This window comes from Camelus bactrianus, chromosome 7, assembly GCF_048773025.1.
Source record: "Camelus bactrianus isolate YW-2024 breed Bactrian camel chromosome 7, ASM4877302v1, whole genome shotgun sequence".
Classification (NCBI taxonomy): Eukaryota; Metazoa; Chordata; class Mammalia; order Artiodactyla; family Camelidae; genus Camelus; species Camelus bactrianus.
The window spans coordinates 80,103,455-80,116,651 of record NC_133545.1 but is presented as its reverse complement, the minus strand read 5'-3'; the positions used below and the strand labels follow the sequence as shown (position 1 = coordinate 80,116,651).

The following is a 13,197-nucleotide window of genomic DNA, read 5'->3' as shown; positions in this document are numbered from 1 at the left end:
GTCTAGGTTTGTTGTTGGCATTGCAAACTTATTCCTTTTGATCCCTGAGCAAATTTTGTTTGGATGACCTCCAATGCATGGCATAAAGTCTATCTTTTAATGTACATTAAAAAAAAAAACAAAACACTCTTGAATGCAAGGAGCCTTTGGGACAAGGAAATCCACCTCTTTATATTGCTTAATGTTACTGTCATAGAGGTGCCCAGAGACCTTGGCAGTGAGTGCATTTCTATAAATCTTAAAAATCAATCAACTGATCAATATGTAGGGAGGGCTAGTAGACGTGCCCACTTAGACCACCGAATGCCTGGTCCAGCTTGGCCTTTCTTATCATTGCAGAGACTTTGATAAAGTGGGGATATGCAAAGGATCATAAAGATGACCCTTGTCTCTCCTTCCCACTCTTTTCAAAATCATGCCTTTTGAAGGCAGCTGGGATCGAGGGAATTGAATACGCACATTTTGAAGGAAAGAAACCACTGATGCATCTATAAATACCGAGGAATAATAATGGAAGGAAAAGGGACAGGTTATTGACTGTGGTTAAAAGTATAGCACAGAGTAATGGACCTCATCAGAAGGAGAAACTTTTCAGCTGTAAGGATCCAGCTCTCTAACAAGGCGGAGTGGGGAGAGGTTCGAAGACAGAAGCCCCTCTCTGGGTACTTGGGGCCAAGCGGATGAAAAACGAAAGGGTTTTAGTGCAGGCAACACCACTGCCTTCATCAGGGACTTTATCTGACTCTAGTTTTTGTTTTTTTTTTTTTAAGCCTATGTCCTATAATTCTGTTTTTCTTTGTAGATTTTGTGTTGACTCATTTTGAGTCCTCCATTTCTTCCCTCCCCTTGCCCTCCTGTGCCTGTGGTTGTCTCTTTAAAAAATTTTATCTTGTGAGTCCAGTTTGCTTTCCTCTTTGTGCCGATCCTTTTGGTTTACTGAATGCAGGCCCATGTGATTCATCCTGATGTTTTTCCTTGCAACTCTCTCTTGCTGGCGTGGATGCTGGGCTGTTTGAACACAATGACTACCCTTAAAAATCTTTCTTTCACTCACTTTCTTAGCCCAAGTTGCCTATTGCTGCTGTTTGCAGAGCTCTTGATGGAGACAGCTGGTCAGTCATATTGTCTTTGTACACACAGGGTGGTTTTTCGTACGTGGGTACATTTATCGTGGGACTGTGAGATGAAAAACTGATTCCTAAACAAATATATCAGCATTTGCATACAAAAACATAAGCAACAAAAACAAAATACTATCCCTCACCGTAGCCTTCTTATTCCAATGCTACTGCCAAGGTGAGCAAACTTCTGGACCCCTGTTTTGGAACTGCTCTTAGAGCTCAGCTGTAAATCTCACCAGAACGGTGGTCTTACTGCTTATTAATCACATCTTTTTATTTGACCTAAATTTATATTACCCAGCATTGTCACCCGACTAATTTAATTAAATCTGTTTCATATGGCTTTATTCACAGGATGATATTACAAATATTTGACAACACAAGCTAATCAGAACAGTTGCTGGTTGTAACCAACAGTTATACCCTTAGTGATACATGTCCTCTGAATATCATTCTGCCTTATCATATTCTAAAACACTTTAAAAATAAAAATACCCCACATATGATGAACTTTGATAGTTTTTGACTTTCCAGTGCCCAATCCTAGCTGCTCCACTGGGGGAATTCCCATTGGGTGTGGTCTTTGTGTTATAGTGAGCAGTGCCTGGCCTGTCGCTCCTGATGGTAAAAGGCCCGAGGCTTTCCTCTCCCCACTCCCTGGCTTCCAGGCATGTGACAGAGTCTCGGCCAATCAGGTACTCTCTTGAGAAAATACAAACAAGGCAAAGGTGTTTTAGTATTCATTCCAGATGGAGGCAGCGTCAGTGTCCTGGATGATGGCAGTGGTGTCTGATGGTGTTTTGCCAGAGCCTAACCAATCTGGAGGAAGGGAAATACCCAACTCAAGCCTTTGATGTGGGAGAAGAAAAACACTCAATTCAGGCTCACTGAAAGACTGAGACCTATAGGATTACAGAATTATAGAACGCGTCCCCTCATCCCACACTTTAGCACCACGGTAGGGCTCCTATATAATAACGGGGGATTACAATGGAAAAAACTTCATGTCTCAGGACTTATTTAACAAGAAACCTCTAGGGAATCTCAAAGACAGCAGAGGAGACGAGAACAAGGACACTAGAGGAAACTTTAGCCTCCGACACCACAGCTACAGCAAATAGTAAACACTGACTTACTCAGAGCCAGAGAGACATAAGATCTCACACAGGAGGCCTATTGACCTCAGTTCCTTTTACTTGCTACATCATGTCAGCTTTCAACAAAAGATTACAAAACATGCTAAATGGCACAAAACATAACGAAACAGAAAACGCAGTCTGAAGGGGCAGAACAAACATCAGAATGAGGCTCAGAAATGGTGGGTATTTTGAAGTCAACAGACGCAGAATGTAAAATCACTATAAATAATATGCTGAAGGCGTTAATGGAAAAATTATGTAAGAAGAGATGGATTATGTAAGCAGAGAGATGGAAACATTAAGAATCAAAAGAAAATAGTAGAAATAAAAATATTGTAACAGAAGTGAAAAATAGCTTTAATGGGCTCATCAATGGAATGGGCACAGCTAAGGGAAGAATCAGTGAACTTGAAGACATGTCAATAAAGACCTCCTAAGTTGAAAAGCAAAGAGAAAAAGGAATGAAAAAGACAGAACAGAATATCCAAGCACTGTGGGGCAATTACAAAAGGTAGAACATGTGTAATGGGAATATCAGAAGGAAAGAGAAAGGAACAGAAACAATAGTGATTGAGAATTTTTGAAATGAATGACAGACACAAAACCACTATTCCAGGAAGCTCAGAGAATAAGCAGGAAAAAATACCAAGAAATCTACACCTATGCATACACACACACAAAAATCACTCTTGACATTGAGGGCATTATCATGTTCAAACTGCAGAAAATCAAAGTCCAAGAGAAAATCCTGAAAGAAGCCAGAAGAAAAACATACCTGAGTTATAGAGAAGCAAAGATCAGAATTATATTGAACTTTTCTTCAGAGATGATGTAAGCAGGAAGAGAGTGAAACGACATATTAAAATTGTTTTTAAAAAGCACCAAACTTGAGTTCTGTATCCAGCAAAATTATCCCTCAAAAGTGGAGAAGGAATACAGACTTTTTCAGACAAACAAAAATTGAGGGAATTTGTTGCCGGTAGGTCTGCCCTGCAAGAAATGTTGAAATAATTCTTTAGAGAGAAGGAATATTAATATAGGTCAGAAGCTCAGATCTATGTAAAGAACATTAGAGAAGAAACAAATGATGGTAAAATAAAACCTTTCATTTTTCTTATTCTTAATTGATCTAACAGGCAAGTTTGTTCAAAATAATGATGAAAACAATGCATTTGGTCATTATGGCTTATGTATAAGTGAAATGAATGACAGCAGTATTATAAGGGACAGAAGGGAAGGACTGGGAATATTCCATTAGAGGGTGCTTGGACTGTCTGTGAAGCAGGATAGTGTTATTTGAAAGTGGGCTTGGATTAGTTGTAAATATGTATTGCAAATTCGAGGGCAACCCATAAAAAAATTAAACAAAGAAGTATAATTGATATGATAAGACAGGAGAGAAAATGGAATCATATGAAATGCTCAATTAAAACCAAAGACAGAGAAAGAGTGGAAAACAAGAAAAGAAACAAAGAGCAAGGGCAATGAATAAAACAGTTACAAATGTGGGAAATATTAATCTATATTAATAATCATTTTACATGTGAATGGTCTAAATACACAAAAAAATACATTAATAAGTATTTTTAATCCATCAATAAATAGAGTATCTAGATCCTACGTCCTCCTTTTCTTGATAAAGACTCTGATTATTATGTAACACCAATGGCAATGGTATTAGAAGTTGGGGGCACAGGGACTGAATTGCAAGAGAATTGGAGAAGATATTGAGCTGGGCGTGAGGTGCCACTTGGGCTACTCTCAGGGTGCTGGTGTCCATCACAGGGTCAATAGATATTCCCATATGTCTGGCGTCCAGGCCCATCTATTTTTCCCATGTTTCCCAGGGGCCCCCAAGGACCACAGCCACTAAAGGATCAACCCCAGCGGTGATATTGTATTTCAACTCAATTTTTTTTTAATTGAGGTATAGTTGATTGACAATGTTGTGTTAGTTTCTGGTGTACAGCATAGTGATTCAGTTATACATATATATATTCTTTTTCATTACAGGTTATTACAAGCTACTGAATATAGTTCCCTGTGCAATACAGTAGGGCCTTGCAGGGCAGGGTATAGCCCAAGTGGTAGAGCACATGTTTAGCATGCATGAGGTCCTAGGTTCAATCCCCAGTACCTCAATTTAAAAAAAGCCCAATAGTAAATAAATAGACCTAAAGACCTCCACCAAATAATAAAATAAATAAATAAAAATTTTAAAAATACAGTAGGGCCTTGTTGTTTATCTATTTCATATAGTCAACATTTGTTGATCGCTTAGTACATGCCCAGGGTAGGTGCTGGACACTCAAAAATGAATGAGACACAGTCCCTCCAATCACAGCACTGAGCAGATGGAGATATAAACAAATTACTTACAGGATAAGCAGCAAGTTGCTGGACCTCGCGATTTATGGATTGTCCAGCGTTTATCGTCAGAGGTCAAAAACAGTAGCGTTTAGATAGATTTTGTTTGGTCTGCTATATTTTGATTTTTAAAAATTGTTGCCAGTATTTATAAATTAGGAGCATTCACACAAAGATAAGATTTTCACCTTTTGAGGAAGAACTAGAAGATCTAACGACACTGGCCCTGACGGCCCTCGCGCAGCGACGATAGGCCACAGTGGAGGCAGGGTTATGTCCGTTAGACAAGGCGTGTGTTCTCCAGCTCACCACACTCCTTGCCACTCCCCATCGTCCCTGACACTGAGGCGCAGTGTCAGTGGCTTTTTATCCTTGTGTTTATACTCTTCTCTTGGGTCCATTTGACTCACATACATTATTTCCCCGCCCTGTAAGCATTTAAACTTATGACCTCTGTTCCAAGTTTAATTCTCATGGAAAGCAATCTATAAATAAGAGCCAAATGAGTAGTATTTTATTTAATTACCAATATTTAAGGGAAGTCTCAGTTTATGCCTGTTGTCTTTAACAGCACTCCCTCCAAAGTGTCCTGATGATGTATGACCAAAGTAGACATTTATCAGAGGGCTTCCAGATCACAGACAGGGGATCAGCCTTTCCAGCTCTCTCTCTGCTGGTCTGGAAAGGAAGGCTGGAACATTTTCGTATGATTTGTCGCAGTTTTGCTGCAGAAGTTCAACATGCTTTAGATTCTGGACATTCACCATCTCTCAAGCTGGCCACGTGCCTTCTTTTCCTCACGGGTCCAGGGTGGGCACCGGTGGTGGGCATCTGTAGCTGGAGGGAGCATGGTGTTGGCTACGGGGTTTCCACCTGCAGTTTGGGTGATGATGTGTTCTTCTGCCAGGATGAGATCGGAAGGGGAAAAAGGCACAGTGGCAGGCGCTGGGAAGAAACAAAGCAGAAGAGTCAGAAGAGGAGTGCTTGTGCTTGTGCAATGCCGTGGGCATCTGGGTTGGGGGAGCCTGCTTTTTGTTGGTGGGCATGGGGGTGGGGGCGAGGCAGTTTGGCCTTGGTTTGGTAAGTAGGCCTTGAATCCAGACAGACCGGTCTCGTAGCTCATTTTCCCACTGACTGATTTTAAGACTGGGCTATAGATTTAGCTTCTCTCTGCTTTAGTTTCCTCTTTGGCAAAAAGAAGAAACTACATACAGGCAGACCTCGTATTATTGTGCTTCAGAGATAATGTGCATTTTACACACTGAAGGTTTGTGGCAACCCTTCGTTCAGTAAGCCCATCGAAGACATTTTTCCAACAGCGTTTGCTCACTTTGTGTCTCTGTATCATATTTTGGTAATTCTCTTAATATTTCACACTTTTTCATTATTATTTTATTTGTTATGGTGATCTGTGATCAGTGTTCTTTCATGTCAACTATTGCAAGAAGATGACAACTTGCCAAAGGCTCAGATGATGGTTATCATTTTTCATGGTAAAGAAGTTTCAAGTTAAGGTACATATATTGTTTTTATGACATAATGTTATTGCACACTTAATAGACAACAGTATGGTGTAAACATAACTTATGTGGAATGGGAAACCAAATAATCTGTGCGACTCGCTTTATTGCAGTATTTGCTTTACTGTGGTGATCTGGAACCAAAACCACAATATCTCTGAGGTCTGCCTGTGGTATCTTACAGGGTTGTTGTAAAGATTCAACATGAGTAAAGCCCTTAGCACAGTGCCTGGAACATTGCAATAGTTCAATCAACAAATGGTAATTATTATTGTTGTAGTTATATCCAGTATAGACTTATCAGACAAAGTGTAGGCTGCCCAGTTAAATTCAAATGTCAGATAGGCAATATATATTTAAGAACAAGGATGTCCCATGCAGTATTTGTGATATCCTAAATTTTTGTTTGTTTATGCTTTTGTTGTTTATCTGAAATTCAAATTTAACTGAATGTCCTGGATATTATTAGTTATATCTGGCAACCCCCAGCTGGTCTGCTTCCAAACCTCATTCATCATTCCCTAATTCAGGCAGCACATGTGTACTGAGCACCTACTATCTGCCGGGTACTCTGGTGGACAAGAAGTAAATCAAACAAGGACTGCTGACTTTGAGGAGGTGGCATTCTAGCAGGAAGAGACAGGTGACACACAGCAGGCATACTAAATAAGCTATACAGTGTATGAGATGATTCGAAGTGCAATAGGGAAAAAAAGACAGAGGAGAAGGTTTAGAGAGGGCTGGGAGATAGTGGCACAGGTAGCGCTACTCAGCCAGGTGGCCCTTACAGGCCGCTTGAAAGATGAAATTGGAGCAAAGACCAGAAGAAGGTGCAGGGGTGGGAGCTTGTTCAGCACGTGTAGGTGAGGTAAAGCTGCCGAGCCAGGGAGAGGGCCTGGCACCTTCCAGGAAAAACAAAGAGGCTGAGACTACTTGCGTCCGTGTGGAGCACGGCCTGCAAGCTTGAACGGCTGCCTTTGCCGGGACTTCACAGTTGCCGGTTTCCACCAGCAGCTGACCTCCAAAGCTCTTCTTTGGCCAGTGGGAGCTCTCCTGCTTCTTGGGAGCAGCCCATCTAAAAGGGCCAGGTTGAGAGTGATGTGCTAGGATGTAAAATTTCAGGAAATGCCCACTCCTGGCCAGCGGGGGTGGGAGGGTGATGCCCTGACTGACTGCTTAAAGTCTGTGCCCTAGGAACCTCCTGTGCATCACCCTAGTCCTGGCCCTGCTTCTTGAGGTGGGGAGCTTTAACCCTCAATGCCTCTTTGCTTCCCTTGCACACAGGATACGACCTTCCCCCAAACTGGGAGCCACTGCTCGGGACTAGTGCTAACTCAGGCTGGGTCCTTCACAGCCATCTTCTCACGAGGGCCCTGCTCTCTCTGCCTCTGAGCTGGGTCCTCGTGGGAACCCCAGTCTCTCAAGTGTTCTGCATGTGTTTGAACCTCAGCTGTGGGCTGGGTTTCAGGTCTTTCCCACAGGGCTCCTGGGCCCCATGCAAAATCTAGGGATGAGTCCGAGCAGCTATTCCAGGGTCGGCAAATATTTCATGGAGACAAGAAGGTGAAATAGTGCCTGAGGCCGGGTCCCCCGGAGATGAGGATTTGGGTGCAAGTGATTTATCAAGAAACGGCTTCCAGGAAAAACTGAGGAGGGAGCAGAGAAGCAGGACAGGCAGGGAGCAATTTCAGGCAGATCCCGGGGGGAGGGAGGCTGCAGCCGGATCCTTCAGTCTCTGTGAGTCTGGAACGTGCAGGAGGAGCCTCAGAGGTGTCTAGACCAGAGGCAGGAGGCCAGCAGTCATCCTACTGCAGTCATCAGTCATACGTTAAGGGCTGCCCAGAGGAGGGGGCTGGGGCGTATATTCCCAGGCAGCTGCGGCTCTGTGCTCCTGTAAACAAAAGTGACTCCTGTAGCCTGAGGAGGTCTTCCAGGAGAGTCACAGGTGCACAGGTTTAAGGGCAGAGGTTTTTGAAGCAGCTGGAGGGGTGCATAGAAACCAGGTAAAAAAGTCCCCGAGGGTCTGAGTGGAGCAGCAAGTGGGTGCATGCCCAGAGCCCGTGGATGACTTATGGGGACTCTGGGGCCCTCAAACCCTCTTCACCTAATAGGCTGGGGCTAAATCCAGTCAGCTGCCTGTTTTGGTTAATAAAGATTCACCTGTTTCCACATCGACTAAGGCCGCTTCTATGCTATAACCCCAGAGTACAGCCCTCAAAGCCTAAAGTATTTGCTGTCTTTTACTCTTTACGGCAAAGTTTGCCAGCCCCTGGAATAGATCGTCATCTTGACCTCAGCTCCAAATAGTCAGTTACACTCTCATTATCTTCTCCTGATCATCTTTGGACCATGGAGGTGGATCGGGTTTGGGATGTGAGGTTGGGGGAGGAGCAACGGGCCAAGAGAACCCCGAATGTAGGGAGAGGCCCCTGGCTGAGAGAGTTGAGGTGTGTGTGCAAGAAACAGCGAATTGTCTTGTCGGCCTAAACAGGGGATGCTTCTCCCCCTGTCAGTTTTGGGGGAAGCAGAGGACTTGGGAGAGTGAAGGAGCAGGGTCCACTGGCCACTCTGCCAAGAGGAGGGCTGGTGGCATGAACATCCCTCCCAGTTTTTTGCTCTCTGCTGGAAGCGTAAGTTGTCCCCTTCGGAGGTTAATGCCTCCCGTGAAAGAGAATGCTGGAGAAGTCTTCTGTTCTTATCCCCTTGGAAGCCTTCACGTGCATTCACTTTTCCTCTTTTTGTTGCTCCTGAGGAGTCTGATAGTTTCATAAGCAGAAGTAAAGAATACATGCATGGCAAATGCTTGAGCCCACATCACTTTCTGGAAAGATGGGTTGGACTGTAACCTCCCAGGAGCAGAGCCAGGGGCCTGTGGGGACGCTCCCCCTCTATTCAAAGCAAAAGTAGGAATTTGAACATTGATGGCACAGTGGGAGGGTCTTAGAAGGCGTGCAGCTTGTGTTATTGGAAAGAAACAGTGAACTATATTTATGTGTGTGTGTGTATTGCCGTATTAGACAGCAGAGAATGGTTTTGACAGGCTTCAGTTCTCTTCCCACGCTGTTATACCCTAGACTGGCTCCCCATTTGGGGCATGTGTGTAATGCCAAGCGTGCGCATGATGTGGTCATAGGAGTTGCTGATGTGGTTTGGAAGGCAAAGATGACATGTTGACATCTTTGGAAGACAAAAGCGTTCTTTTAATGTAAGGCGGAGGCTCTCACCTTGAGAAAGAGTTCATGATGTCAGCCCCCACCCTCCTGCCCGTCCTTGGGAATGCACATCTCCATGACTGAAACCCACTTTTCCTCACTAGTGCCTTTTGGTGGGTTAGCAAAGCCTGTGTGGAAACAGCCTCAGGCATCACGTCTCCTCCCAGCCAACCAGAAGCTGTGTCTCCCTCTACGATGAGCTGCATGGTGGGTCTAGCTGGGATTCTGGGTAAATAATTACTGAGCTGGGGCCACTCATGCAGCTGAGGTATTTCATAGGGATGGGATTCCAAGACACATGAGTTCCATGTTTGCTTTTCTAATTTACACTCTGTCTCTGCAGTTCAAGACTATCATTTAGAATACACCGTAAATGCTAACATAGAGCAATGTAAGAAACACAGTTGCACTACGATATTCTTACAATGGCAATATCTTTGTTTCTTTGTATTTTTTAACTTTTCTACAACAAACATAGATGACTTGTATTATAAAAGACACCACCACCACCAAAAACTGGAAGGAAAAACAAGCAAAAATTAATATCTTTTCCTTCATTTATAGTCATAGATGTGGCCCAAGTGGTGACCAGAACCATGGGATCCAAAGTGGGCTCGTCTCAGGCCCAGTGATCTACTTCAGTGTTGGGTCAGTTAAGGAGTTTAGTTGTTCTCGATGCAAGTAATTCTTGGTAGATCTTCCTCTATGAGAACATTTATTAGTAGCTAAGCCGGTCTTAAGTCTTAGGTGAGGGTGCAAGATTTGGAGACGAGAACAGGAATACCCATATATAGTAGGGAGCTAAGACATGCCGGTCTCTTTTTTGCTTTTATCCAGCATCTTATTAGAGCATCTGCAGAAGACTTCAGTATTACAGTTTACCACAAATGTCGTCCTTGCATACGGGCCCCTTGCTCTTTGACTGAAGTTCAGTTTCTGGAGCAACTCCAGTTCTGGGTTTGTGTGGTCACAGTGGCTCTCCTCCCATTGCATAGGTCCGCATGGCCAAAGACCCTGGGAGCATGCCCACTTTCAGAGATGATGCCCCCGTGACCTCAGTAATAAGGCCCGTTAACACATACCGAGGCAGCCACGCGGTACAAATAAAGCAATGGGAAGGGTGTGACTTGCTCCTAAATGACACCTCAGCAGGTCTGGCAAGGAGCACAACTGCAATTCTTAAAAGTGACGTGAGACTATCAAAGAAGGTTCTGGAGTGGACCCGCCAGTCTAGGTCCTGGTCCAGCTTCCTGTTTCTGCACATGTTGCATGGTCTTCCCCTGCTGATGGGATTAGTCAAACAACCTGTAGGATTCACTGACTTTCTCTTTCATTTTCGCACTGGTTTCCACTCATTTGCCTTTGGAATGATTAGAACTCTCTGCATTCTTATTTGGAGCCCCTTTCAGTGATGGTGAAGCCTCACCACATGTAGAGGCATTTCTAATTTCCCTTTATGTATATTTTTTAAACTATTTCTGTCGATTACTCATCATTCAGGCTAAGTCCACCTAGTGGGCTTTGTAATTAGATAATTGGGATTTATCATCAACAGCAGTGAGCCTTCCCTGAGCTGTATACCGTACATACATCGGATACTGCACTCTGCACTGGTGATTCAAAGACATGGTGGTGTCAGATACCGTTTCACTGGGGTTTCATGGGTATTCATCTTGGCCAGTACTCTAATGCCTAATGTATTCAAATGCCAGCTTTTCTCTTGCACTTTGGCGTCTCGGTCAAGCCTATTGACTTTTCTGATTCTCAGTTCTCATCTATAAAGTAGAAATCATCACACGTCCAAGGTCTTACGTGAGGAGCAAATAAAACTGTACATGAAAGACCTTTGAAGACTATACAAATATGAGGTTATTGTTACTCTTACTAGACAAGGAAGATCTATCACATGCAAGTGACAACTGGCTAAAAAACTATGTTGCCACACAACACTTATCTATAAACCAAGTCCCTAGGTCATTCAGCGGTGTCAGGCAGTGATGCTGTAACATGTAATTGGTGGCTGATAAATATGCAAACCCAATACGTGATGTGATGGAGGCAGCACAGTGCCTGGCACATAGTAGAAGTCCAATAACTGTCTGTGGAATTGAGCAGAATTGAGTCTCAAAGGATGAGTAGAAATTGGATAGGTCAACTGTGTAGTGGATGACATTCTGAGCAGGAGGTACAGCACCAAAAGTGCTTTGGACATTGGAGAAATTTTAAGAAATCTGGCAAGGCTAGGATGAACTGGGGACTGATGAGAGATGAGGCTGTAGAGTAAACAAGGGCCGGATCATGAAGGGCACTGTACGTTATGCAGGAATTTGTTTTTCATTCTGAAGGCAAAGGTAAATGTGGGAAAGATTTTAAATAAAAGAGAGAGATGTTCATATTGGCCTTTTAGAATAATTTCTCTGGTAGCAAGTATATGATGAGTAGAGAGACCAGGAGGAGCATCTCATGATGGTCCAGGTGAGAAGTGGGTAGGTTTGGACTAAATAGTGGCAGGTGGGGTGGCGCGTGGTGATGGAGACCAGGAGACAGAGGCAAAAGGAAGTCACGGGGCAGAACTACCAGACTTCCAGTGATTTGGGTTTTATGCGTGTGTATGTGTGTGTGTGTGTGCATGTGTGTGTGTGTGTGTGTGTGTGTGTGTACAGGGATCAGGATGACTCCCAGACTTCTGCTTCAGATGGCTGGCAGATGGAGCCATTAAAAAGATAGAGCAAACAGAAGGAGAAAGTCCATCAAGAAGAAGGTATATTATGTCCATAATCTGCTTTAAGAAAACATAGAAATGTGCCATATGTTTTAGACAGAGTTTTATCTAATATATTAAAAATCTTCTTTAGGCGTCATCTTTGTCCCTTGACCATGACTTTCCGCATGGTTCAGTAGATAAGCCAGATGGGTCAGAAATGCTGTGTGCTCGGACTCCTTTCAAAGGGCAGAACAATGGGTGAGGAGTCTGGACCTGTGTGTGTTAGTGCGGAGCCGGTTTCAACTGCTTTGTGACAGACTGCTTCTGAATTCTTTCCAACTATGGATTTTTGGTTAAAGTCATCAACCTGCTGCACCTGACACCGAATAGATTATGTGTATATGGTTGGCTTAGTGGAAAATTCTTATTGGAACAGCTTTTGAAACCATTTAAGAAAGATACGGAAGATTGTCTTGTAAGCCAAGGCTATTTCTATCCGTTCATTTGCTGTTACGAAGCCACAGCTTCCGTACTGCTTTTCATCATTTTAATTCTGAAATTTATTTTCTTTGTAAAATATTGTAGCACAAGAAACATGGGATGATTTTCATTTCTGGAGGAATGTTACCACTTTTACAGAATGAATGTGAGTTTCTCGAAGGCAAGATTCGTTTTGTTTATTTCTGAGTCCCCAGCACATAGAACTTTCTGGCACATACGAAGCGCTTAGCAGATATTTGTGGAATATGAAATGATTGAATGTCAATGATGGCTATCTTTTTAAAGAAGACATTTCCCAGTTTCCTAAGTCAAACATATTTCATAATAATAGGTATAATCACAAGCAGGACCTTAGCCCAGAATATTTTTAGAGTATTTTAGGTGGAAAGAAAGCTTGAAAAATGACTATTTTGTCTCCCCCTCAACCCCCACCCTGTGAGGGCTGAAGAATCTGTATTTTTTTGCTCCTCTTAAAGTCCAGTCAGCCTTGGGATTTCCCACCACTTTCCCAGTCCCTTCATAACGTCTGGGCACTTGGATTTTTGGTTCTGTTGCTTCCCCCAAAGCACTTCTCATCAATCATAACACCAAGTTGACATATGGATCTCTATGTAGCATAAGAAATGTTTGCTA

General features: G+C 43.2%; 1 long non-coding RNA gene across 4 annotated transcripts in view; it reads left to right on the top strand.

Moving 5' to 3' along the window:
* LOC123614601 (uncharacterized) overlaps positions 1–13,197 on the top strand; it is a 136,131-nt gene that overhangs the window by 60,247 nt on the left and 62,687 nt on the right. The gene's annotated exons all lie outside the window — the stretch shown is intronic.